Source organism: Felis catus, chromosome E3, assembly GCF_018350175.1.
Source record: "Felis catus isolate Fca126 chromosome E3, F.catus_Fca126_mat1.0, whole genome shotgun sequence".
Taxonomy (NCBI): Eukaryota; Metazoa; Chordata; class Mammalia; order Carnivora; family Felidae; genus Felis; species Felis catus.
The window spans coordinates 4,560,077-4,585,927 of NC_058383.1; the positions used below are offsets into that span (position 1 = coordinate 4,560,077).

Genomic DNA, 25,851 nt, shown 5'->3' on the forward strand with positions numbered 1-25,851 from the left:
TGTGCCTTCTCTGCTTTCACAGGAGTCATTTTGAGCCTCAGTTTGTCTCTTTCATGAGGGACCTCCTAGAAAGGTTCCCCGAAGCAGCTGACGTATTCCAACATCCTGAATTTGTCTTGCTAAATTTCTGACCCTAATTCAAGAAGATGTCCCTGCTTAACATGGTGCAAACATTTCCAGATACAGTCCCAAACAGTCATTCCTCTCTGGAGGGCATTTCTGTCCTGCCTGTTTGCCATGTAGGAAATGCTACATACGCAATGAAAGAATGATGGCTGAGATAGCATCGCAAACACATATTGTGCAACTATTTTGTCATGATTATCACTTTTGTTTTCATTTAGGCAAATCTTTCAGAGTTGTTGGCGTTGGTGGGGGGTGGTGGTTTTCAGCAGGGGAGGCTTCTTTTTACTTAGTACTCCTGGAAACCATGTCACAAATACCTCTTAATTCAAGTAGGAAGGTATGTAGGAAGGTGCACGTATCATGAGCTTGATGAATTTTCACGAAGTGAACACACTTGTATAATTGGCCCCAAAACAAGACAAATAACTTGACCAGAACCCCAGAAAACCCCTCCTGCTCTCTTTTGGGCACTGCCCACCTCTCCCTTAGATGACTAAGGGTAGTCATTATCCTGACTTTTAAGGCCATGGATGGGGTTCTCCAGGCTTTTGTGCCCTTTATTTCCTAAATGTGTACAGAATTATATTGGATATACTCTTTTGTGCCTGGCTTCTTTCACTCAGCATTACAACCGGGAGGTTCATTCCTATGTAGGTGTGAGTCATTTTCATTGTTGGAGAGTGGTTCTCAAAGTGTGGTCTGGAGAGCCCTGCGGCTTCCCGAGACTGCCTTCAGGGAGTCTCTGAAGTCAAAACTTTTTTCATAGAGATACTAGGCATTATTTTCTATTTTTGCTAATGTGCAAAACGATGATGGGTAAAAGTGTTGGTGTCTTCACATTAATCGAGACAATGGCACTAACCTATACCCACATGCACTTGCAAGAAAAAAAAATCCAGTTTCACTTAAGAATGTACTTGATTATTGGGTCGCCTGGGTGGCTCAGTCGATCAAGTGCTGGACTTCGGCTCAGGTCATGATCTCATGGTTTGTGGGTTCGAGCGCTGTGTCGGGCTCTGTGCTGACAGCTCGGAGCCCGGAGCCCGCTTCGGTTTCTGTGTGTCTCTCTCTCTGCCCCTCTCCCTCTCTCTCTCTCTCCCTCTCTCTCAAAAATAAAATAAAACATTAAAATTTTTTTAAAAAAATGAATGTACTTCATTAGAAGCAGTGAAAGTATTGATTTCATTGGGACACCTGGTGGCTCAGTTGGATGAGCATCCGACTTCAGCTCAGGTCATGATCTCGTAGCTTGTGGGTTCAAGCCTCACATCAGGCTCTCTGCTCTCAGCACAAAGCCTGCTTTGGATCCTCTGTCCCCCTCTCTCTGCCCCTCCCCTGGTTGCACTCTCTCCAAAATAAATAAACATTTAAAAAAAAGTATTGACTTCATTAGATCTGGACCCTTGAGTACATGTCTTTTTCATACTCTGAATGGAGAGTATGCCCGAAATAGGGGTTGTCTTGAGGAAAAGCCTTTGGGTAATAGCTGAGTCATGAACTAAACTGGCTACCTTTTTTTTTTTTTTTAAATGGAACACCATCTTTTTTTTTTAATATGTATTTATTTAAAAAAATTTTTTTTAACATTTATTTATTTTTGAGACAGAGAGAGACAGAGCATGAATGGAGGAGGGGCTGAGAGAGGGAGACACAGAATCGGAAGCAGGCTCCAGGCTCCGAGCCATCAGCCCAGAGCCCGACGCGGGTCTCAAACTCACAGACTACGAGATCGTGACCTGAGTCGAAGTCGGACGCTTAACCAACTGAGCCACCCAGGTACCCCGTAAATATTTATTTATTTTTGAGAGAGAGAGCACACATGGGGGAGGAGCAGAGAGAGAGGGGGACAGAGGAGCTGAAGCGAGTTCCGTGCTGACAGCAGAGAGCCCGATGCAGGGCTCAAACTCACGAACTGCGAGGTCATGACCTGAGCTGAAGTCAGATACTCAACCGACTGAGCCACCCAGGCAGTCCTGGAACACCATCTTTTAAGAACGACTGGCCAATAAAGTATGATATTTCAGACTCTGGCAGTGGGCAGACACTTTCTTGAAAGCAAATTTAAAAAAGTAACCATGTGTTTACTGCCAGTGATGAAATTGGAGCTTTCAAGAGAAAATTAGAATCTTAGAACATTTATATCTGCCACTGTGAGCTTGGCAGTTTCCCAATACTTAAAAAAAATTTTTGATGAAATGGGTGGTGATATTAACAGATACTTTATGAAAGTATTTATGAAAGTATCTTATACTTTATGAAATGTGTCAACATTTGGAAAAGATGCATAACTCAGTGAATGAGTATTTTCTGAATGAGCAAAGCCTGATGTAACAAAATCATGCGCGTGTAAAAGATCACTATAAAATGCAAGATAGGCCAAGGGCGCCTGGGTAGCTCAGCTGGTTAAGTGTATGACTCTTGGTTTTGGCTCATGTCATGTTCTCCCGGTTTGTGAGTTCAAGTGCCGGATGGAGCTCTGTGCTAACCGCACGGAGCCTGCTTGGGATTCTCTCTCTGCCCCTCCCTCTCTCTCTCTCAAAGTAAATAAATAAACTTAAAAGAATTATAAAATGCAAGATAGACCAAAGGATTTTAGTGAAACAGAGTTTAAAAATGTAGGTTGAGGGGCTCCTGGGTGGCTCATTCAGTAAAGCGGCTGACTCTTGATTTCAGCTCAGGTCGTGATCGCGGGGGTCGTGGGATTGAGTGCTGCACCAGGCTCTGTGCTAGGTGTGGAGCCTGCTTGGGATTCTCTCTCACCCTTTCTCTCTGCCCCTCCTCTGCTTTCTCTCTTTCTCTCTCAAAGTAAATAAATAAAATAAACTTTTTAAAAAATCTTAAAAAAAAAAAAAGAAACTACCACTTGCTGGGGCACCTGGGCAGTTCTTTCGGTTCAGTGTCTGACTCTTGGTCTCAGGATCTTGAGACATCAAGCCCCATGTTGGGCTCTGTGCTGGGTGTGGAGCCTACTTAAAAAAAAAAAAGAAAGGAAAAGTAAAAAGAAACTACCACTTGTCAGGTTTTAGTAAGATATCAAAGAAGAATATACATGATTGTCTGAAAAGACTATTAAAACACTCCTTCTTTTCATCATGTACATACGTGTAAGGCCACAATTGCTTTACACACTTCAACTAAAACAACATATTGCAACAGACTGAATGCAGGAGCAGAAGTGAGAATCCACCTGATTCCTCTGAAATCTGACATTTAAAGAGATTTGAGAAAATGCAAAACAATGCCATTCTTCCCACTCATGCTTTTTTGAGGGGTTGTTTTGGAAAATATAGTTATTTTCCACAGAAATAAAAATTTATGTTACTCCGTAATGAGTTCATTATTATTTTTTGTTACTTTGTAATGAGTTCATTATTTCTAAATGACTTTATAATTAAGTATTTAGAGACCTCTCAATTTTAATTCCTAATACAGTAAACGCGATAACACTTTAGGGTCTCAAAATTTATGTAAAGGGCTTACAAAGCAAGTAAATTTGAGAAATTGTGCTGCACCACATTTTTTTAAACTTTTTTTTTTTAATTTTAAAAACAGAGGGTAAGAGAGAATCTTAAGCAGGCTCCACACTCAGCAGGGAGCCCAACGTGGGGCTTGATCCCACAACCCTGGGATCATGACCTGAGCCAAAATCAAAAGTCAGGTGTTCAACTGGCTGAGCCACCCAGGCGCCCCTGCATCACATTTTATGAAGGTAAAATTTTAACTGCAAAAAAGAATTTATTTGCAGTCATTTTTCCCCCCCTGTTACTTGGGGAAAAAGCCACCATTCAATTCTGGGTCAGCGCTCAGCTTGAGCAGAAGTTTGGGACAACACCAGGTCCTAGGCCATGTCGAGGGTACTGGAAATGGGGAGTTTCTCCTAGAGTGGTGGGCTCAGCTATGGAAATGGAAACCAAGGACTATAGTAGGTCGTTTGAGTAATCACCTCCCCCGCCCCCACCGGCAACCCAGCCCCAGTGAATCATGTGTCCATGAAATATGCAGTGTGACTTTGCCCCGCCACCCAAAAGGTGGAGTCAGGTAGACCCCACCCTCTGGATCTGTGGCCTTGAGACCAGCAGAATGCCACAGAAGGGACACTGTGCAGTGGTCATTTTAAAAGTATCGTCAAGATGGGGAGCTTAAACTCTGGAAGCAAAGATTCCTGGGAGAATGACCGAGTTGATAGCACCGTCCCTGTCTGTCTTGGGGATGCTATGATGACTGGGCTGGGATGCCAGCCCAGGGATAACGGAGACATGTATTCGTCCTCCAGGCCAGAGTGGAAGATTGTTATCAGAGATTGCTCATGGAATCAACCGAGAAGGTGGTGGCTGGTGGGGGTGGGAGGGACCTGGAGTCCCAGTGTCACTTACAGGGTTAAAACTATCAGACCCAAGAAGATTCAGGGTCAGTATCAATGCTGTAGCGGAGGGCTGATTTCTTAAATTTTGTGCATGGCAGGCTTGCGTTGGAGGGATGGGCCGAGTCTGGCGATGCCCGGGGTTGGGTCACACAAGTGGAAGTCGTTCCGAGAGCACTCATTCATTCAAGCCCTTTTTCTCAGTGATCTCAAGTTTCCCCTAGAGGTGGTTCTCTCTGTTGTGTTGAAATGCTTCCTGGATGCTTACTCTTAGCCTCCTTTGGCATGATTTGCTCGATCACGGGAGCTGGTGAGTGCCAGGCATGCCCGTGTGCTCCCACTTTGGGTAGTCACACTGGTTATCATGCTCGCTGTGTTCCGGGCTCTCCGCGGCTGTGATAGGCACGTGAGAGGAGGGGCTTTCTCTAGCGAGGATCAGCTGTAGAACTTTTCCTGGCATGTTCACACTTCCTCTTTTCCCAGGCCAACTTTTTATCAAAGCACAGTGGTTTTCTGGGAAAGGTTTTACAATCTCCTCTCAAAAAAAAAAAAAAAAAAAGCCGTGACTTGCACCATTTGATGATTGCCATGGGTAAATCCTTCCACCTTGACTGATTTCAGCCACCAGCTTGATGTCGACTGACTTGCAAAACTTAAAAATGTAAAAGCCATCGCTTATAAGCCGGCGTGGGCTGGATCCAGCATCCCGCCCGGCCAAGACAGGAGGTATTTTGGAATCTCCTGTGCTACTGGAGTCTTAAACTGTTCCTGCTGTTTTGGGCTGTGTTTCTAACACACCGGGATAGTCCCTGATCACCCCTGTGAACTTCCTCCTCCGACCTCACCTCCTGCGCCCCGCCTCCAGTCCACAGCTGTTCCTCAGTCCTGGAGGGCTGACTCAGTCTCCCCGAGCGCAGCACTTCAGAGGCTCTCTGGAGTCATGAGGTGGCACTGCCTGATGGCACAGCTGCTAACTGAACACATCCGGCCTCTGAGAAGAGCCCGGAACCCCTCTGCTCCTGCCGTGGCTGTAGAGGAAACTCCTCCAACAGTGTGGGCGGAAGCCGCTGCAAATCATGGCATCTCACTCTGCCGGGCGCTCAGGGGCATTCCACAAGCCCTCAGATGTCCTTGGTCCCCACTCTGTCACACTCCTCACACCAGCCTTCCCAGCCGTCCACGTCTGTTCATGCCTGCGCATCGTCTGACTTTGCTTCCTCGCTGCAGAGATCTGGTCTGCGCTCTCATAGACCTAGACTCTTCTCAGACATCACAGCGAACCATCAAGCCAGTGGCGTGTTGGAGCAGGAAGAGCCCGTTGTGTGCAATTCTTCCTGACTCTGCGTTCAGTGACATCGCACCGGTAGCTTGAAATAGGCCACGGGGGAGCATTTACCTCACAGGAATCAACAGCGCTGCGCACCAGAGCTCACTCCCCAGAGAACCAGTCGTGAAGCTTTTAGTAGCCCTTATAGCGTTAGGTCTCCATTGCAAGGCAATGACTGACCTCTCAACCATTTATCTCGTTCCCAGATCTTTCTTTCACTTGCCACTCGATACAGTCTGATCCATTTTGCTATATCTAAGTTTTCCCGTAGCTACTTCAGGTCAGGCTTGCTCTAACCCTGTCAAACCTGCTTGGTCATCATCGTTAGTCAAGTAAAGTTTCTGGGGCCGACATTGTTAAAATAGTCCCCACTTCTGGATCTGAAATTCAAGAATTATGATGGCAACTACGAAAGAAGTCAAGCACATTTAGAACAGTGTGGTGATAAAAGCCACTTCGTGTCAACATTTATGCAACACCACAAAACAATGACATAAAGACGATGATCTAAACACATTTCTGGGGAAACAAAAAAAAGCTAAATAATGAAGTCTGAGGCAAACTTGAAGCAGCAAGAAGAATGATGACAAAGATAGGGTCAACTCAGGAATCAATCAGGCTTTTCCGTCAGGGCCTGCCAGAGACCCCACACACGCCGTGGTTCTCTCTAGCATCATGGCACCTGCCATGGGTACGTGGAGCACCACGGCTGGCACCTGTAATATAGGCAAGGACTCCGGCAGCCTGGCCTTTGGCCCCCAGCCCGAGCCTGCTACAGAGCTCTCTCTTGCTCAGGAAGCACTCAAAAATGTCACCCTTCTGAGTCACCTAAAAAATTGTAGCTCTATTCTCATGTGTGATATGTGTCGTCTCCAAAATCTAGAGAGGCCTATCAAACGCCCAGCCTCTTTCTTGACGGTAGGAGATAAAATGTATAATAACTTGTCTTGGGCACCTGGGTGGCTCAGTCGGTTAAGCATCCAACTTGGGCTCAGGTCATGATCTCACAGTTCGTGGGTTCAAGCTCCATGTCTGGGTCTGTGCTGGCAGCTCGGAGCCTGGAGCCTGCTTCAGTTTCTGTCTCTCTCTCTCTCTCTCTCTCTCTCTCTCTCTCTGCCCCTCCCCTGCTCATACTCTGTGTGTCTCTCTCTCTAAAAAATAAACATTAAAAAAAAACTTTAAGCAACCTTAGCATATGAATCATGGTCCTCTTAGATTCCTAGTCTGATAATTCCAACATCCCTGCTTGTGGGTTTCTGCTGTGGTGAGCTTGATTCTTTCTCTCTGTTCACCTGTCTGTCTAGTTTAGGGGGCAGTGGCTTACCCTACGACCCTTACCCTACGACCTCACCTCTCTGACAGACAAGTTGTTGTTTTCAGTTTGTTGAGTTTCTTACTTGTCGTTGGGATGGAGTGGCACCTTCCCAGACCCTCGCGTGCCAGACTGAGATCAGAGTTCTGTCCATCTGTTCTTAGGCCCTTTGTCTGTCTACCTTTGTGTGAATGTGGAAGTTGGTGGGCACTTGGCTGGGGAGAGGTAGCAGGCTCCGCCACCTCCCTCATTATCCCTGTCGGTTTTGTTCACCTCTTTGGGAGTGAGAAGACTGAAACCAACCTGTCTGCAGGCTCCTGCAGCATTAAAACATTTTATTTTCTCAATGCCTAATATATGCCAGGAATTGGTCTCATCACTGGAGATACAGCAGCTAATAAAACACAGTTCCTACCTCCTGGCACCCGCCTTCCTGCCTGCCTAGAGAGGATGCATTCATCTTTCGAGTGCCAGCCTTCCGTGCTGCTTGTTCTGTAAATGTCAGCTGATAGCGTGCTCCGGGGAGGCGGTGGGGGTGGCCGTTAAGACGTCAACCTCCTCTAAAGTGCCTGGTGCTGAATGCGGCCCAGATGCATGTAAAAGCTAGAGCAGACAGCGGGAACCGGTGTCACTCCTCTCCAGATCCCATGTTTACATTTCATATTGAATTCTCTTCTGACCTGGAGAGCTGCCTGGAGGCCAGGAGTTGAAGGTGTTTTGACTGCAGAGAAATATTTTCCCATTACCATGTGCAACTCCAGCTGATACAAGAGAAGATCATTTCCCTGCATGCCAACCTCAGGGGCAGAAGGATGATGCCATCTTCCTAAAGGAAGACACATGAAGAGATAAGGGAATGAGGAAGTCTTGCCTCAGTGCCGTGGTCTCCGCTATCGGCCTATCTACATTCCTCTCCCGCCAACTTGCTCTGCCTCGTTCAATCAAACAACGCTCCTTTGTTCCTCCGAGTGGAGGACAAAGCTTCAGATTTGAAATCAGCCCCCAAATCAGCAGCCCAAATGGACACTCACAGGCTTATCCTCTCTGAATCAACATTTAATTAAAAACAATCCAAACAAAGAATGCGTACAAGGATATGAAGGCTATCTGAACAGTAAATGACTTTTTTTTTTTTTTTTTTTTGGTTTCGTTTGTGTTTCCGTTTTAATCTAAGGGGTTGGACCGAGTGGGTGTTCTTGCCACTGGGCCCCAAAGGATCGTGATTCTGCGATTCTGTGTTGCCATGGGGATGGGATTACATGATTCAGATGCGCAGCAGGGTCCGCTGCCGAGGGAATTACAGGCCTCTTCACCCTCTCTCAGGGCTTGTTTTCTCACAGATATTAGCCACGGGACGAAATAAGCTCGGGGCCTCAGGTGCTGAGAGAGAAGGGAAAAATCAGCTTTGTGGGAGGTTTTGGAGGAAGTGAAAAATTCCACTTGCTGGTTGACCTGGGTGGTCTCCTGGAGACAGCCGGACACACGGATGGCATGGGTACAAGTGTCTTCAGAAGGCTCATTCCAAGGCACGAGTCAGTGCCTGCCATTCCACAGGGGCCTGCTGGGATCATGGCTAGATGGCGGCGAGGTCCAGAAGGTTTGAGTGCTCCAGAAGGCATCGGAACCTTCCAGACCCAGGGTACCGTGGAGGATGAGCAGTGAGGGAAAGGAGGCATGAGGGAAGTTTCTGAGGCGATAGACAATTGTCTCTCCTGACTGGGTTTTAGTTACATGGGTGTATTTGTTAAAACTCATCAAATGGCACACCTCTGTTCTGGGCATTCGCCTAAAATGTAAATTCTATCTCAATAAAAGCAATACTTCAGATGGGAAGGGGAGACGGCAGCTTTGGGGAACCACAGGAGAATAGCCCTAGGGTGTCTCTAAACTTTTTTTTTACCCCTTATGGAGTAGAGATAGTTTAGTATTTGCTACAGGGTACAGGGCAGGGCGTGATGTTTGCACTCGTGTTTTGTGTGCACATTGACCGCCCCGGTTGTGGTCCCCTGAGGATGATCGTGCCAGTCTCCTCCTCCTCCCTCTCAGCCCAGGACCTCCGAGTGTCATTCTGTGTTGCTGTCCTGTGTTGACTGGGAGGGCATAGCATTGGAGCAGGAGTTGGGGGAGCAGGACTCCAGCCCCCATGTGGTCACTAATCCACTGAACTCTAGTTAAATTCTCTGGGCAGTTTCCCCAGGTGCAAAATGGGGTTAGCGAAGCTCAGGGTCACCACGAGGGGACAAAGCACCCTGGAGGGGTCTGTCCTCACAGCGGAGGAGACCGGAGACTGCCCAACGTGTGAACGGCAGGCGTGATGTAGAACACCGGCAGCTGTCGGGCGCTCGGGGGCCTCGGGGTCTTCTGGTTTTGGGGGAAATCAAGAAACAAATCATGCGTGTGTGGGGGGGGGATGCATTTTAGAACAAGGTGGTCAAGTCAAATTGTAGCTTTGCCACTTCTGATCTTGTATGGCTGGGCCAAGTCATTATTTCATTTCCCCTACATCATAAAGCTCCCTGAGTCTCAGTTTACACAACTGTGAAACAAAAAGCACGATCACAGCAAGTCAAAGGAGAAGAAAGCAGTGGAAAAGGTAACGTGTCAAGAAAGTGTAGAATTTCCCACAGCCTGGATTTTGTGGATTGTCCCACTGTGGTGTCCTTGGATATTTTTCTTCTGCTCCTTGTTTTTCCTGTCCTGTGGGCAGTGAGATCCACAGGCTTAGACGGGTTTTGTTTTGTTTTGTTTTTTTCACCACTACTCCTTGACTGTGTTGCCTACAATCACATCGATGAACAGAATATCTGGCTTTCTCGTTTTTGTTTTTGTTTTTGTTTTAAACGTCAGCAGTTGTTGGCGGTCATTGTTTAAGATCATTAGGGATTGCAAAATGACGAATAGTATAATTCTATCAATTCTTAATTGACAGATTACCCCTTATCAGTTACTGGGTTACCCAAGGTACTATTTATATAGGAAAGACAAGATGTCTGCTCCTATGTATACCTATTTTAAAAATTATGACTTGAGGGGCACGTGGGTGGCTCAGTCGGTTGAGTGTCTCTTGATTTTGGCTCAGGTCATGATCCTGGGGTCATGGGATCAAGCCCTGTGTCGGGCTCTGTGCTGAGCACAGAGCCTGCTTGAGTTTCTCTCTCTCTCTCTCTGTCTCTCTCTCTCTCTCTCTCTCTCTCTGTCTCTGTCTCTCTCTCCCTCTGCCCCTCTTCCCTGCTCATTAGCATGTGCTCTCTTGCACTAAAATAAGAATAAATAAAAATAAATAAAAAGAATGATGACTTGGTCTCCTAGTATCTTCCAAAGGTGATTAATAAATATTTTTTTCAACGTGTCAGCAAACATGTTTTTTTCTAGTCTAATAGGTGAGAAATGGCCTCTCATCTTATCTCTCTTATAATGAATGTGGTTGAGCAATTTTTAATGTTTTAGAGAACTTGCTTTTTTTTTTTTTTTTTCCTGTGAGCTCTCTGTTCATGCCTAGTGTCCATGTTTAGGTAGGGCTTTTGTCTTCTCTAATTTTTAGGATCTCTCTCTCTGTATTAGGCATAGTAACCCTTTGCTTATGACCTACATGACAGGTATTTTCCCCAGTAAGTTCTTTGCCTTTCTACTCTGGTCATGGTATTTTAAGCTTTGTAAATGTTGTTTAAATTTTCATTCAGTCAAATTTACTAATCTTTCCCACTATTGTATCTGGATTTTAAGTCATATTTATAGGGAAGTTTTCTTCATCCCCAGTAATAGAGAAATTTCCTCGTGTTTTCTTCTTTTTCTTTCTTCTTTTTTTTTTTTTTTTAAGCACGGCACCCAATGCGGGGCTTGAACTCGTTTGTGACCCTGAGATCAAGACCTGAGCTGAGATCAAGAGACACCTAACTGAGCCACCCAGGTGCCCTTCCTTGTGTTTTCTTCTAATACTCACATGGTTTCATTTTTTTTATTTTACATTGAAATCTCTGATTCATTTAAAATCTATTGGTTGTATGGTGTGAGGAATGGATCTAATTATATCTAATTCCATTAGGCCAGCCAGCTATCCCAGGATCACACATTAAAAAGTCCTCTATCCCTCTTACTGATTGGAAATGCTATCTTTATCATGCACTTATTTTGCATCTGCAGTTGATTCTTTTTAAAGATTTTTTTAAAAGTGTATTTATTTATTTTGAGAAAGAGAGTGCAGAAGGGGGCGGGGGGGGGGGGGAGAGAATCCCAAGCAGGCTCTGCACCATCAGCGTAGATCCCGATGTGGGGCTCAACTCCCAAACTGTGAGATCATGACCTGCGCTGAAATCAAGAGTTGGATGTTCAACCCACTGAGCCACCCAGGCGCCCCTGCAGTTAGTTCTGATTCTGGATTTTGTCTTCTCCTTCTGTGCCCTTCTGTCCGTGAACAGGCCGGTGTCTCATTTTTCATGACAGAGGCTGCATCTGTGTTCTAATATATTGAAATCTGGCTGTCTTTCAAGCATTATCTGGCTGTTCTTATTTCTTCTTTTCCAGATTATAATCCACTTGTTTTTGTTTTTTTTTTAATTTTTTTTTCAACGTTTACTTATTTTTGGGACAGAGAGAGAGACAGAGCATGAACGAGCGAGGGGCAGAGAGAGAGGGAGACACAGAATCGGAAACAGGCTCCAGGCTCTGCGCCATCAGCCCAGAGCCCGACGCGGGGCTCGAACTCACGGACCGTGAGATCGTGACCTGGCTGAAGTCGGACGCTTAACCGACTGCGCCACCCAGGCGCCCCTAATCCACTTGTTTGTAATTCCAGGGGAAGGAAACTAATAGTATTTTTTCCCCTTGAGATCTTGTTAAATTTATACATCAACTTAGGGAGGGCTGACATCTTCATGATGACCCTATCCAAGAATGTCACATGACTTGTCATTTGCTGCAGTTCCCCCTTTGCCTTTCAAAAGTGTTGTTGTAGCTTCTTATGTGAATTTTTTAGACATTGCTTTTTAATACTTTGCTTAAGTGTTTTATTTTGTGTCACCAATAGGGTCATCTCTTCCATAATACCTTTTTTCTTCCATTATATCTTTTGAACAGCTTTTGTTTATACAGATTTTTGCATGCCGGTTTTACAAACTTCTTTTACAAAATCTCCTCCTATTGCAGTGTTTTTCCATCGACCCTTTTGTGCATTCGAGAATATGATCACACCATCTGAAATTGTAGTTTTATCTCTTTCTTTCTTCTAATTTGTTTTTTCTTATTTCGTTGCAGTGAATAATTCCAACACAGTATTAAAGAGCAGCAAACAAAGTGGCCTTATCTTAGTGAGAGAGATTCTAGTATTTTCTCTTTGGGATGAAGTATATATAATTTTATTATGTTAAGGAAGTATTCATTATCTCCTGTTTTTATATATCTTTTTTTTTTTTTCCAACTAGGCTTCCCACCCAGCACGGAGCCCAATGTAGGGCTTGAACTCATGACCCTGAGATTAAGACCTGAGCTGAGGTCACGAGTCGAACGCTTGACTGACTGAGCCACCCAGGTGCCCCTGTATAACACTTTTATCATGAATGGGTGTTGACTTTTCAAAAATGCCCTCTGCTGCTTCTAATTAAAATGGTCACATAAATTTTCCCTTTAGTCCCATTAATATTATATACTAATGACTTTTCCAACATTGAACCACACTTGCAATCCCATTAGAAACTCAATACAATGTCTTACCTTTATTTTATTTTTTAAAGATTTTACTTTTAAGTAATCTCTGCACCCAATGTGGGGCTCGAGCTCACAACTCTGAGATCAAGAGTTGCAGGAGATCAAGACTGCCTGGCTGACTGAGCTAGCCAGGGGATCCCAGGGTCTTCCTTTTAAAATAGGATTCTGTTTGCTAATATTTTATTTAATATTTTTGCCTATTTCATAAGTAAAGTTGGTCTGAAAGTTTTTTTCTGGTGTGTAATCGCTGTGAGCATTGGACATAAATGACATACTTGCTTTATAGAAATATTTTGGTCCTACTTTTCTTTTTTCTTTAAAAAAATTTTTTTAGTTAGTTAACATACAGTGCAATATTGGTTTCAGAAGTAGAATTCAGTGATTCATCACTTACATATTACACTCAGTGCCCATCACAAGTGCCCTCCTTAATACCCATCACCCATCTAGCCCATCCCCCACCCGCCTCCCTCCATCAACGCTCAGTTTGTTCTCTATCCTTAAGAGTCTCTTGTGGTTTGTTTTTCTCCTCTTTTTTACCCCCTTCCCGTATGTTCATCTGTTTTGTTTCTCAAATACCACATGTGAATGAAATCGTATGGTATGTGTCTTTCTCTGACCGACTGATTTCGCTTAGCCGTAATACATTCTATCTCCATCCACGTCATTGCAAATGGCAAGATTTCATTCTTTTTGATGGCTGAGTAATGGTCCATTGTACATCTATGACATCTTCTTTATCCATTCATCACTCAATGGACATTTGAGCTCTCTCCACAGTTTGGCTATTGTTGATAATGCTGCTATAAACATTGGGGTGCATGTACCCTTTTGGGTCTGTATTTTTGTATCCTTTGGGTAAATACCTAGTAGTGCAATTGCTGGATCATAGAGTAGTTCTATTTTTCATTTTTTTCCTACCTTTATGTTCTGGAAAGGCTTGAGAACAACTGGAATTGTGTAGTCTTTAAAGGTTTGGTATAGGGGCGCCTGGCTGGCTCAGTCTACAGAGCATGTGACTCTTGATCTTGGGGTTCTGAGTTAGAGCCCTACGTAGGGCCTAGAGCCTACTTAAAAATATGTTTTTAATTAAAGCCTTCATATAATTTCTCAATTAAACAATGTGGACCTGGTGCTTTTGTATTACTCTTCTCTGTTTCTTCTATGGTAATTGATCTATGTAGGCTTTCTGTTTCCAGTGGGGTCAATTTTGAAAAGTGGTATTTTTCTAGAAAACTAGAAATTTCACATAGGTTTGCCAATCTTTGGATAGAGCTCCAGGTTTTCTAATTTATTTGCATAGAGTTGTGTGAAATAAACTAGTGTCTTATTATTTTGTAAAGTATCCCTGTTTCGGTACCTATTTCCCCTTTGTCGTTTCTGATGGAGACTCATCAGATTTATCCGAAGGCACCCTGCATTTACCAGGACGGGGAGGTGCTCCTTGATAAAGTCCAATGCAATTCATCGTCATTCTGGTGCAGAGAGTAAAGGTTACAGCGGGAACAGAGACTGAAAGGCCTAGCATATGTGGGAAGATCCATTAAGCAGAAGAAAGTAGGTGCTGTTACATATGTTAATTTTTCAAGGAGCGTTTCTGATAAATACATGTGTGGGTGTGGCCCCCAATCCCTGCTCCTCCCCACACGGTAATGTGAGGAGCCTGGTCACGATTAATCCTTTTTTTTTTTTTTTTTAAACGTTTATTTATTTTTGGGACAGAGAGAGACAGAGCATGAACGGGGGAGGGTCAGAGAGAGAGGGAGACACAGAATCGGAAACAGGCTACAGGCTCTGAGCCATCAGCCCAGAGCCTGATGCGGGGCTCAAACTCACAGACCGCGAGATCATGACCTGGCTGAAGTCGGACGCTTAACCGACTGCGCCACCCAGGCGCCCCACGATTAATCCTTTTTAAAAAATATTTATTTATTTATCTTAGAGAGAGCATGAGCAGGGGAGGGACAGATGAGAGGGAGAGGGAGAATCCCCAGCAGGCTCCTCGCTGTCAGCACACAGCCGGACATGGGGCTCAAACTCACAAACAATGGGATCATGACCCGAATGGAAATCAAGAGTTGGACACTTAACTGACTGAGATGCAGGTGCCCGATGATTAATCTTTTTTTTTTTTAAGTTTATTTATTTTTTAGAGGGAGAGAGAGACAGAGCATGAGCAGGGGAGGGGCAGAGAGAGAAAGGGAGACAGAATCCGAAGCAGGCTCCAGGCTCTGAGCTGTAAGCACAGGCCTCAAACTCTAGAGCTATGAGATCATGACCTGAGTGGAAGTTGGACGCTTAACCGACTGAGCCACCCAGGCGCCCACAGGATTAATCTTTTGAAGGAGTGTTTATCTCAAATGAGTTTTAAATTCATAGGCTAGAAATCCCAGACAACTGGTATCTTGATGAAGAAGAAACCAAGGGGATTCCTGGTTTGTGAGTTCGAGCCCCAAGTCAGGCTTTGCGCTGATAGCATGGAGCCGGCTTTGGATTCTCTCTCTCCCCCTCTCTCTACTCCTTCCCTGCTTGTTCTCTCTCTCTCTCTCTTTCTTTCTTTCTCTCTCTCTCTCAAAAATAAACATTAAAGAAGATGGAAGAGGAGGAGAAGGAGGAAAAGGGGAAGAAGAAGAAACCAAGGAAGTTTTCTGTTCTACTCCTACTCTATCTACTCTCCTCACTTTCTGCTCTGGTTCTCAGCCCAAAGTCCAGGTCTAAACTATAGAGCACCATCCTTTGTGGCTTTGGATTCAGAAATGCTGAATTTTTTAAAGAATTTTTTTTAAGTTTATTTTACTTATTTCGGCTCCTGAGCCGAAATCAAGAGTAGGATGCTTAACCAACTGAGCCACCCAGGTGCCCAAGAGATGCTGAATTTTTAATCTTGGCTTCTAACTATGTGAGTTTACACGCGTCATTTTAGTCCCTCTCAACCTCGGGATCCGCACTTGTCAATTGGAGATCCTAACCTACCTGTCTCACGGGGAACAGTCAGGACAGTGGCCGGCGTTCCGTAAGGAATCAGTTCACGTGAATCAGAAGTGCTGGTGGGGTGGCATGGTGTGATAGGCTCATGGGATGCCCTTTGGCTTAGAAAAGGAATTTGGACGTCAGATTTTTGAACTGCTGTGATGGCGGTAACGTTGCTGGCATTCTCGTGATTGTATGGATGAGGGGCTAGTGCTGTGGTTATGTCTTTCTTAAAGTCATCCCGGACACGCCTTTCTCTCTCACCCCACAGCGGATTTATCAGCAAACTCTGTTGACTCTGATATCAAAATGTAATGCATATTATATCTAGATTATATTATATATATTCAATATTATCTTTAAACATCCAACCTTATCTCAGAACTTCTACTCGTGTGATCATAAAATAATGTACTTGGATTATCGCAATAATAGCATTTGAAGTCAGGGTCAGCCGACTACTGCCTGCGGGCCGAATTATTGGTTCATATCATTTGCACATTTCAGGCGGGTTTTTTATCTTTTGTGGGTTGATATGTAGGCAGCAGTCATAGATTCTGGATACTAGTCATTTGTCTACGGTGTGTTTTACGACTGTCATCTCTGAACCTTTAGCTTACTTTCTAACATTATTTATGATGATATTGTATGTAATCCTTCACATTTTAAATATCAGCTTACTAAATTTTAAGCTCCTGAGGGCATGGGTCTTGATTCGTGCAACTTTTTTTTTTTAATTAATATATATTTTTTAAGAGCAGTTAGGTTCACAGCTTATTGAATGGAAAGTATACGGAGTTCCTGTATAACTCCTGTTCCCATATAGGCACAGGCTCCCCAACTATGGCCACTATGTACAGGGTGCTACATATGTTACAACTGATGAACCCACTTTGATGTACCATAATCACCCAAAGTCCACAGCTTATGTTAGGGTGCACTCTTGCTGTTACACATTCTATGGGTTTGGTGGAATGTATAATGCATATACTCACCACTGTAGTATCGTACAGAATAGTAACATTGCCCGAAAAATCTTCTGTGCCCCACCTATTCACCCCTCCTTCCCTCCTAACCCCTAGCAAGCGCTGATCTTTCACTGTCTCCATAGCTTTGCCTTTTCCAGAATGTCGTATAGTTGGGATCCTACCATATGCAGCCTTTTCAGACTGGCTTCTTTCACTTGAGAAGTATGCATTTACATGGCTTGATAGCTCATTTCTGTTTTAGAATCTAATAATACTCCATTGTCTGGGTTGACCACCGTTTATCTACGCGTTCACCTACTGAAGAACACCTTGGTTGCTTCTAGGCTATAAAAATCAGCCTTTTGTGTGGACGTAAGTTTTCAGCTCCATTGCGCAGATACCAAAGACTGTGGTTGCTGGATCATCTGGGAAGAGTATGTCTGGTTTTATAAGAAACAGCCAAACTGTCTTCCAAAGTGGCTGCACCATTTTGCACTCCCGCCAGCCGTGAATGGGAGTTCACTCACATCTTCACCAGCATTTGGCGATGTCAGTGTTGGATTCTGACCATTCTCAGAGATGAGTTAGTGTATCTCATTGTTGTTTTTAATTTGTGATTATCTGATGGCAGATGCGTTCAGGGCAGGTCTACAAGCGACACATTCCCTTAGTTTTGTTTCTATGAGAAAGTCTTTATTCTTTTCCTTTGAACCATAATTTTGCACGTTACATAATTTTAAGTTAGTGGGTTTTTTTCCTCTTAATTCTTTAAATATTTTACTCTGTCCTCTTCTTGCTTGGGTGATTTCCGAGAAGTCAGGTAATTTTTACCTTTGTTCCTCTATAGGTAAGCTGATTTTTCCTTTGATTTTTCCTTTGATGATGACATGCCTAGGTATATTTTTTGTTTGTTTGTGTTTGGGCATTTGTCCTGTTTGGCGTTTTCATTTTTGTCTGTTTTTTGTTTTGTTGTTTTGTTTTGTTTTGGTGTTCTCTGAGCTTTCTGGATCTGAGGTTTGATGTCTAACATAAATTCTCAGTCATTTCTGTTTAAAATGTTTCTTCTTTTATCTCTCTCTTCTACTGGCATTTCCATGACCTATATGCCATGTCTTTTTTCGTTGTTCTTAGATATTCTGTTCTGGTTTTTCTTTTTCTTTTTCCTGTTTTTCCCCTCCTCCTCCTCCTCCTCCTCCTCCTCCTCCTCCTCCTCCTCCTTTTTTCTTCACTTTTTAGTTTTTGAGGCTTAAGATGAAAAATTTTATTTATTTATTTATTTATTTATTTATTTACTTACTTATTTATTTATTTCAGAGGTGGCGGGGAAGGGGCAAAGGGAGAGAGAGAATCCCAAGCGGGCTCTATGCTCAGCATGGAGCCAGACCTGGGGCTCAATCCCATCACCCTGGGATCATGACCGGAGCTGAAATCAAGAGTTGGACGCTCAACTGACTGAGCCACCCAGGAGCCCCAGTTTTTGAGGGTTTCTACTGAGATGTCCTCAAGCTTAGGAACTCTATCCTCAGATGTGTCCAGTCCCCTGATAAGCCCATCAAAGGCATTCTTTATTTTGGTTACAGTGCTTTTGATTTCTAGCATTTCCTTCTTATTCTTTTTTGGAATTTCCATCTCCCTGCCTACATTATTCACCTGTTTACCTGTTGTCTGCTCTTTCCATTAAAGCCTCAACCATATTAATCACAGTTTTTAAAACTTTTTGGCCTAGGAATCCAACATTTCTGGCATACCCGATTCTCGCTCCCATGGTTGTTCAGTCTCTTCAAACTGTTTTTTGCCTCTTAGTATGCCTTGTAATTTTGTCTTGATTGCTCGACATGACACACTGGGTAAAAACTGCTGTAATGGGCCTTTAGTAAAGTGCTGGTAAGGTGTCAGGGAGGGAGAGCACATCCAATGACTAGGTCTCAGGTTTGTAGTCACCCTGTGCCTCTGGACTGTGAGCCTCACACATGCTGCTCGTTCCGTCTCCCTCATTGGGTGGGATAGTATAGTGACAGCTGGCTGGAGCTGAGAATCTCCCTTCCTCTGGTCAATTAGGCTCTGATAAGACCCCAGTAGGTTAGGCTCTGGTTAACTAGTTTCTCCTGAGGGCGGGCCTTATTAAGAAGAACAGAATGCTCTGGTGTATTTCAAAATGGCTACCGTTCTCTTCTCCCTGCGGGAAACGCGAGGGAGTTTTCCTCGCATGGTCGCTATGAGCACCGGGGGGAACTCCTGAGGTAAGACTCATGAAAGCGTGTCCCCCTCCCAAGGTTTGGACTCTCAGACTTGTTCAAAACACTGAGCCTCCGGCAACTCATCAGCTTCAGTGCAGGTTTTCTTAACCCAGACCGGTTCACGCGGGGGCTTCTGCTCTGGTAAGTGGTGATTCTCTGAATCTTCCTGCCTCCCTCTCCATTTTGGGGCCCCGTGGCTTGCCCATGCCCTCACCTCCCTGATGGATCTAAGTAGAGTTGTTGGTGTTTTAGTTTGCTCAGTTTTTAACTTGTGAGGGTAGAGTGGCAACGTCTAAGCCCCTTAAGCTACTGTGGTATTTATGTACAGTTGATTTGTTGGCATCTTGGAAAAGTGGAAACAGTAGCTTTGGAGGAGAATTGAGCCACCCCAGAGATGCTGAAGGAAGCACGAACTATAATGGAATACGGTCCAGAGTTGAAAGCAGGAAGGCAGATTCTACTTAGGTACCTGCCACCCACATAAGTGGGGCTATGCAGAATTTTTACAGCAAGGAGTAAGAGATTTACTTCATTAACTTTTTCTGGGGCACCTGGGTGGCTTAGTCGGTTAAGTGTCTGACTCTTGATTTCAGCTCAGGTCATGATCTCACGGTTCCTGGTCTGAGCCCTGCATTGGGCTCTGTGCGGGCAGTGTGGAGCCTGCTTGGGGTTGTCTCTCCCCACTCTCTCTACCCCTCCCCTGTTGGTGCTCGCTTGCCTGCTCTCTCTCTCTCTCCCTCTCTCTCTCTCCCTCCCTCCCTCCTTCCCTCTCTCTCTCTGTCTCTCTGTCTCTCTCTCAAAATAAATAAAAAAAATTTTTTTCTAAGGAGGAGAAGATTTCAAATGGGATATTAACTCCTTGGTTGAAACCTGATGATATCAGGAGCTTGTAATACTGAAATCTGGGACTTTTTATAGTGTTGGCGTTGTGTTATTTTAACCGTGACGTCACTGGCTGTTTGTTAGATTGTTACTGGTTGTCTCAGGAAAATATGGGGCTGCTTTCTCACTTATGGGTGTTTCTATATTTGGAAAGAGATTTGATGCTGAATCTGAGATCTGGAGCTGCTGTCTGGGGCGATATTTCCAACAGAAATGAGCGACAAACCCTGTTGCATAGTTGTATTGGGGATTCCAAGTCCAGCTCCCAAATGGAGGTGCTGAAGGAGCCCATCAGTTCCCATGCAAGACGGCCCAGGCTTCAGTCATGGAAGAAGGAAAGCAGATTCTACCTGGCAAGCCACATACTCTGGACTCAGGTTTCTCATGATTTAAATCCCTGGTCTGATGAGGCTGTAACTCCCTGACTTTGCATAAGCTACGTGATTGTCTTAAACAAGTGGTTCTCGATTTGGGGCAATTTTGCTTCCCCTCCACACCCCAGACACACGTGGCAATGTCCGGAGACATTTTCGGTGGCCGTAAATGTGGAGCGTGCTACTGGCATCTGGGTGCCGCTACACGTCCTACAATGCACAGGACAGCACCCCTGCGACGGAATTAATTTGGCCACAAATGTCAGTGGTGGCACGGTTGAGAAACTCGTTCAGCAGGGCGTACCTAAAGGTGAAATTGCCGGGGCTTAGCATACACGCATTCATCTGTCCTGTGGCATGCCCAAATGTCACCCTACGGGGTTGCATTCATCTCCACTCTTCACCAGTAATGAGTGTTGCTGTGGTTTTACTGCTTTGCTCATCCTTGGAGTTGCCTGTGCCGCCTTGGTGGCTTGTAGTTCACGTTTCCTTGATCATTACTAAAGTTGAGCACCTTTCTGTGTCCTTCATTGCCCATTTGGATCTTCTCTTCTGGAAAAATACCTGTCCGTGTTTGGTTTTTTTTTTTTATTTTTTTTTTTAACGTTTATTTATTTTTGAGACAGAGAGAAACAGAGCATGAACAGGGGAGGGGCAGAGAGAGAGGGAGACACAGAATCTGAAACAGGCTCCAGGCTCTGAGCTGTCAGCACAGAGCCTGACGCGAGGCTCAAACCCACGGACTGCGAGATCATGACCTGAGCCGAAGTCGGACGCTCAACCGACCAAGCCACCCAGGCGCCCCCTGTCCGTGTTTTTGATAATTCTTTTTTCCATTGCATCATCTACTTTTTTTTCTTAGTCATTTCTAGGAATTCTTAGTTCTTCAGATGAGTCTTTGTAAATTATGAGTATGATAGGTCTCCCACGCTGTGGCCAGTTCATTCATTCTCTTTAGGGTGTCCTTACTCTTGGTGCGATCTTACCAACCTATTCCTTCATAGTTAATGATTTTTGTGTTTTTCTTAGGAAATCACCTTCCTCATTCTGAAAATCACGAAGATATTCTGTATCTTCTCAAAGTGATATAGTTTTGTCTCTCACAACTAGGTCTTTGGGATTTTTGACCCCCTTTATTTTCATTTATCTTCTATTTTACCAGTTTATTCTCCAAACTTAGGATCATTGTCATGCTCATTTCTTTGGGTTTAGTTTGCTGTTCTTTTTCTGAAATTCTTAATATGGGAGTGTAAAAATATTAAACACAGAAAAAAAGCAGCTTATTTGCAGAAGAATAAATTCCCCAAATCAGAAGAAAATGGAATGACATTTATATATATATACATATATATATACACACACATGTACATGTATATATATATATGTATATGTGTGTGTGTGTGTGTGTGTATATATATATATATATATATATATATTTGGGTGCTTCCGAATTTGGTACATAAACATTTATAATTGTTAGCTCTTTCTGATGGATAGACCCTATAATTATTATATAATGCCCTTCATCATCTCTTGTTACAACCTTTCAACTCCAGTTTGCCTGATATAAGTATGGCTACTCCAGCTTTCTTTTGACTTCTAGTAGCATGATAGATAGTTCTCCATCCTCTCACTTTGAATCTGTAGGTGTCCTCAGGTCTAAAGTGAGTCTCTTGTGGGGTGCCTGGGTGGATCAGTCGGTTAGGTGTCCGACTTTGGCTTGGGTCATGAACTCACGGCTCATGAGTTCGAGCCCCACGTCGGGCTCTGTGCTGACAGCTCAGAGCCTGGAGCCTGCTTTGGATTCTGTGTCTGTCTGTCTCTCTCTGATCCTCCCCCATCATGCTCTGTCTCTGTCTCTCTCTCTCTCAAGAATAAATAAACATTAAAAAATTTTTTTAAAAATAAAGTGAGTCTCTTGTAAATAGCAAATAGATGGGTCTTGTTTTTTTTTATCCATTCTGATACCCTATGTCCTTTGATTGGAGCATTTAGTCCATTTATATTCAATGTTATTATTGAAAGATAGGGGTTTAGAGTCATTGTGTTATCTGTAGGTTTCATGCTTGTAGTGGTGTCTTGGGTAGTTTGTGGTTCTTGCAACATTTTACTCACAGAGTCCCCCTTAAGATCGCCTGTAGGGCTGGTTTAGTGGTGATGAATTCCTTCAGTTTTTCTTTGTTTGGGAAAACCTTTCTCTCTCCTTCTATTCTGAATGGCAGACTTTCTGGGTAGAAGATTCTTGGCTGCATATTTTTCATGTCCATCACATTGAAGGTTTCCTGCCATTCCTTTCTGGCCTGCCAAGTTTCAGTAGATAGATCTGCCAGTACTCTTATGTGTCTACCTTTAGAGCCTGTTTACCCCTAGCTGCTTTCAGAATTCTCTCTTTATCCTTGTATTTTGCCAGTTTCACTAGGATATGTTGTGCAGAAAATCAATTCAAGTTACGTCTGAAGGGAGGTCTCTGTGCCTCTGGGATTTCAGTGCCTGTTGGCTTCCCCAGATTGAGGAAGTTCTCAGCTTCCCCAGATTGGGATTTGTTCAAGTACACCTTCTTTCCCTTTCTCTCTCTCTCTCTTCCTATGATACAGATCTTGTTCTGTTTGATTGAGTCACTTAGTTCTCTAATTCTCCCCTCATGATCCTGGATTTTTTTCTCTTTTTCTCAGCTTCCTCTATTTCCATAATTTTATCTTCTGATTCACCTATTCTCCCCTCTGCCTCTTCAATCCACACTGTGGCCGCCTCCATTTTATTTTACACCTCATTTATAGCATTTTTAAATTTATCATGACTATTTTTTAGTCCCTTGATCTCTGTAGTAATAGATTCTCTGCTGCCTTCTATGCTTTATTCAAGCCCAGTGATTAATTTTATGACTATTATTCTAAATTCTTGTTCACTTCTGTTGCTTAAATCTATTTTGGTCAATTCTTTAGCTGTCACTTCTTCCTGGAATTTCTTTTGAGGGGATTTGTCCCATATCGTCATTTGGGCTACTTTACTCTCCCTTATGAGTTTTAAAAGCTTGTTATGTGCTCTGCACCTGCGAGCACTGCTGTATTAAAGGGGGGTTATACACTGTCTAGTGCCTGGCTCTTCAGGAGGTGTTTTTTGGAGAGTGTTACTCGCTGTCTGTTGTTGTGACTTTGGTTATTTTATTTCCCTACTCGTAGTGATGTTGTGGACCCTCCACCAGGTGTGCTTTGATTTATTCCTTGAAGTAGCCCTATGGTTTCTCAGGTTGTCCCGGTTTCTTCCTGGTAGACTCAGTCTCTTTTCCTCCCAGACTCTTGGGGTTCAAAGTCCTTTGGCTTCAGGCATTCTTTGTTTGGGAGACTTGGGAAGTATGGATCCCCCTACTTCTCTGCCATGTTGGCCATCTTCGATCGGAATGACATTTTTTTAAGTGCTGATAGAAAAAAAAAAAAACCCTCTGTTGACCTGTAATTCTATATCCAGTGAAAATATCTTTCAAAAATGAAGATAAACTTCTGTTTCCAGTGAAGATAGTATAACAGAAACCAGATCTATCCTTCTATCTGAAACAAACAAACAAACAAAATCTAATAAAAATATATGAAACAATTATTTGGGAGACATACTAAGCAGTGAACTGTCAGTCCTAAGGGGGAGGGAATAAATGAAGGAACCCTACAATTGCCCCAGCCTTGGGAGAGTTTTCAGGTTTAGGTACAAAGAGGATAACCCAGGTGAAGCCTGGAGGACTCCCTGATTTGGGGCCCGGACCCGAGAGCCCAGGGAGATCAAAGTAGTTAGAGGCTCTGAGGACAGAGTGCCGGAGAGTGCTAGGTATGATGTCACATATTTTCTAGCACTAGAAGGTAGATTATGAGATGTTAAAATGGCTTCTGTGAATCTAAAGCAACCACTAAAATAATAAAGAGTTAGAGCCAATGAGCCAACAAAAGAGAAAGTGTAATTGCCTTATGTGGGGCATTCCGAATGGGGGGCCAGCGGTGCAAGTGGGGGTAAGAATTCACCCAAGGCAGAACCAAGGAGATGGAAGTTTGTTGAATACACCGCAAAGAGCGGCAGGTGGGACAGCAAAGGAGAGACTGTCTGCCAGGAGGTGGGGGGTGGGCTATAGTCAAGGGGGCAGTGAGGAGGGTTGGGAACAGATGGAATTTTCCTTTTTTGGTACCTGTGCCCAGTTGTATGTAGCCCATTGGTCTAGGCCAGGGTCTATGGCTGTTTCGAGGTGGGTCCCCTAATGGACTGTTTGCATTCAGCCTGGTGGTCACGGTGGGCCCTTTTGCCTTACTCAGGTTCCCATTGCTCTAGCGTGTTGCCTAAAAGCGGCCTCTACACTGTGGACTGAATGCGTGTCCTCTCCCCCGTCCTATGTTGAAGACTAACCCTGAATGTGATTGTATTAGTAGGCGAGGACTTTGGGAAGTCATGAGTAGAGCCCCCCTTAATGGAACTTGTGCCTTTTTTTTTTTTTAATTTTTTTTTTAACGTTTATTTATTTTTGGGACAGAGAGAGACAGAGCATGAACGGGGGAGGGGCAGAGAGAGGGGGAGACAGAATCGGAAACAGGCTCCAGGCTCCGAGCCATCAGCCCAGAGCCCGACGCGGGGCTCGAACTCACGGACCGCGAGATTGTGACCTGGCTGAAGTCGGATGCTTAACCGACTGCGCCACCCAGGCACCCCGGAACTTGTGCCTTCTAAAAGAGACCCCAGAGAGCTCCCTCCTGGCTTCCACCACGTGAGCACACAGTGAGAAGACCTGAGTCTATAAACCTGGAGGGAGGTCCTCACCAGACACTGAATGTGCTGGCACCTTGATCTTGCACTTTGCAGCCTCCAGAACTGTGAGAAATAATTTTCTGTTGTTGATGAGCCACCTGGTCCAAGGTATTCTGTTCTAGCAGCCCAGATGGACTAGGACAGGAATCATAAAAAACATTCAAGTAATCCAGAAGAAGGCAGGGAAATATGAAAAGGAGAATAAAAACCAAATAGGACCAATTAAAAACAGTTAGATGAGAGATTTAGACCCAAACATATTAATGACCATATTAAACGTGAATGGCCTTTGCATTGGTTTTATATGATTACATAGAAGCAGGAGAATTCTATGGAAGAACAGGTACTAGGCTGTTTACATTCGTTATTTGGGAATACGGGGGTGGGCTCTATGTGTATTATTGGGTGTGTTAACCCAAATGTTTCTTGTGCTCTTCAAATACACTGAAAAACTTGAAAATCTACAATCAGAGCAGTTAGATGCCCCGGGCTCCAGCTCTATCCAGCATATCTGGGTAGCTCTTAGTGCTTATCAATTTCACTCCCATCCCTAGGAGATTAAATTTTGTCCTCTGGTGAAATGGAGAAAATGAAATCCAACACTGTCAACCATCGAACTTGGCGAGGTGGGGCGAGGCTCCTGGTTAATATCCCGATCTGCTTCCACTTGTTTGGCGACACCTCTCCCGCTCTCTTACCTCCTATGGCAGACACTGCTCATTATCTCCCAATATCTGTCTCTGCTTCTCAAGTCATAAATCCTTGTTTTTTAGCTGGGAATACTGCCCTCCCAGAATGAAGACTTCATTTCCCAGT

General features: G+C 44.1%; 1 protein-coding gene across 6 annotated transcripts in view; it reads left to right on the plus strand.

Moving 5' to 3' along the window:
• Nucleotides 1-25,851, plus strand: part of LOC105261300 (zinc finger protein 239-like) — a 68,962-nt gene that overhangs the window by 16,690 nt on the left and 26,421 nt on the right. For 2 of the 6 annotated variants that reach the window (XM_045048261.1, XM_045048265.1), the window contains exon 1: nt 19,005-19,141. The exons of 3 other annotated variants lie outside the window; for them this stretch is intronic. The gene's annotated coding sequence lies outside the window, so the exon portion shown is untranslated. One more of the 6 variants, XM_045048262.1, reaches the window with a different exon arrangement.